Source organism: Palaemon carinicauda, chromosome 21, assembly GCF_036898095.1.
Source record: "Palaemon carinicauda isolate YSFRI2023 chromosome 21, ASM3689809v2, whole genome shotgun sequence".
NCBI lineage: Eukaryota > Metazoa > Arthropoda > Malacostraca > Decapoda > Palaemonidae > Palaemon > Palaemon carinicauda.
The window spans coordinates 46,638,499-46,640,998 of record NC_090745.1 but is presented as its reverse complement, the minus strand read 5'-3'; positions in this window follow the sequence as shown (position 1 = coordinate 46,640,998).

Sequence of the window (2,500 nt, the reverse complement as noted above, 5' to 3'; positions counted from 1 at the left end):
ATGATAGTTCTGCAAAATGTATATTACACCTTAATTTAATATATGAATGAATAATGTATGCTGCATATACAAAATACACAGTTATCGTAGTAGACATTGCTAATCCACTCTCTCTTCAAATTATCTAAAAAAATCACTTGATAAAAGATCGCAATCATAATCTTTACGATATTAATTTTCACCAAATTTACGGAATAGATATCCTGATATATATACACAAGTTTATGCTTCAAAGGTTCATTAGATTTAAGAAGCTCCTCAGTATCACTTAGACAAATTTCATTACATAGTTCGGATTTTTTCTCAATACTTATTGGCACACATATTCAAGATCTTGATATGCCTTTATGTAGTATAATGCCTGGCTTTGTAAGAGTTTGTAGATTACTAATCTTTGGAGCAGTAGTAATATCTATAAATCTATATAAATACTGCCTCTACTTCTTTGTCTTGCCTGTCCAAAGAACTTCGCTAAAGCTTGATCACCAAATATCCCAGGAAAAACATATTTAAAATCATGTTCTGAAAATTAATGCTTAACAGCTTCTAAACTGGTCATAGTGCTAATTGTGAAAACTTCAGCAGTCTGCTTGGTGATTTTCAGAGTACGACCTTTACTCCCCTGCCCACGCACACCAAGAAATAACTTCGCATGTTTCCTGTAGTCTCTGAAATGTCTTACAATCCATTGTCCAAGGTAATCGGCAACTATCTTTATTAATAATACTTGAGTTGCGATCTTTGACCTTCATCATCTTGAACCAATTGGTTATAAGCTCAACCAAAAATAATAGTACCTTCACTGATTTCTACCTGTGTTTGAAGAGCTTGAAGTGTAGCTACTGTTTAGTCTCAATTAATCCGGTTTGAAAAATAATACATTTGGGATATGGGAAATATAAAATGAGGTGAATAATGACAATCTGTCATCAAATCCATTAAGTCAATAATGTGCTACATATAGTCACAGCTTTCAAACTCATGTTTACTAGATAGAGATATTATTGTTTGACCTTAAAACCACTTTCGAAAAGGAAACCTTTATTTTTTTTTTTATTTTTTTTTTTTTTTTTTGTATATTCATGTTATTTTTTCAACAGGCTCAAGAAAAACAAAACCAAAAGATGATTCAACATATTCAAAATGAATGAATAATTCCACCTTTTGATCTATCATATCTGTTTCAGACATATATAAGTTTTCATTTTCTTTATAGAGCAAAATACGGTTATTTGAGTCTCATTTCTGTGTAAAAGGTTTCATAGTCTTGAATTTCATCCATACTTTCTGCATTCTTGTGTGCTTTAGCCTCTCTAGCATCACAGGTGGAAGAAGGGGTCGGTCGAGGATTCAATTTAGCTTGTTTAAGACAAGACTTTGGTCTGTTTGGGAATACTCATGGAGGTTGTGTAGGTCGTGAGCCACCTTTACATGAAGTACACTTGCAGTCAAAGTGAGATGTACAGATGTACATTTGCTTAAGCGGTTTGGTTCATTAGGCATGGGCGAAATCCATCGTTCTCGTTCACTGGGATCCTTTGGAAAGGAAACTACTTCTGTGTATGGCTTATTGGGGTACTTTCTAAAGCACCCATAGCAATTACACCGATGAAGAATTTTGATGAAGAAAATCCCACAATAGCATTATATTCCAAAATTTGAAATCATTGGATTCTAAAAAAAAAGAAAATATGATTAGTATAATGAAGACATAATGCATGTTTGAAAATATTTATTACCAAAAAGGAAAAATCTGAACACATTGTGTTTATTTGAAGCATTAAAGGATTCCATATGATTAATATATTATAAGTCTTGCTTTATATCACATATATTCCTTCAAGAAGAAAAATACGCTTTCATTAAGTTTTAAATTACTATTATTATGATTATGAAATGATTATGATATGGATTAAACCTTCGTAATGATCATATTCAAAATTGCTTTCATCTTCAATAATTGGATCTCAGAATCACTTGCAAATATTGTAAATTACTATGTAATATGAATTGATTAACCAAAAGTTATGATTTCTTTTTTTTCAGAAATCTTAAGTGAAATCTCCTCTGCCTGCTGTCTATGTATGTTTCTGAACTACATACATTATTGTCCTTATTCAGTAAGCTAGAATCAAACTCTTCATTCTTACTTTTAGGAACACTGACTAAACTCTCTTTACACCACTGATAGATAATAGCTTCAAAACATTACGATGCAACTTCTTGTATAGGTTTCAACCTAACTATTCTAAAATAGGACTCGCTATTGCGAAGTTGACTAATAAAAATAAATTTCCCTAAAGTACTATAAAGCCAGTCTTGATAAGCCATGAATACAATGGTCATATTTGTCTTTCATCAGAAGTTGTAGTACAAGAGAAAGAGCAGAGTTCCCAAGACGGAAAGAAAATGAAACGTTTATCAGTCGCTCAAGAAATTTAAGGCATTTTTTTTTTCAAATTGTGTATTCTAATTTCTTATGTGATTAGTTGAATGTTAT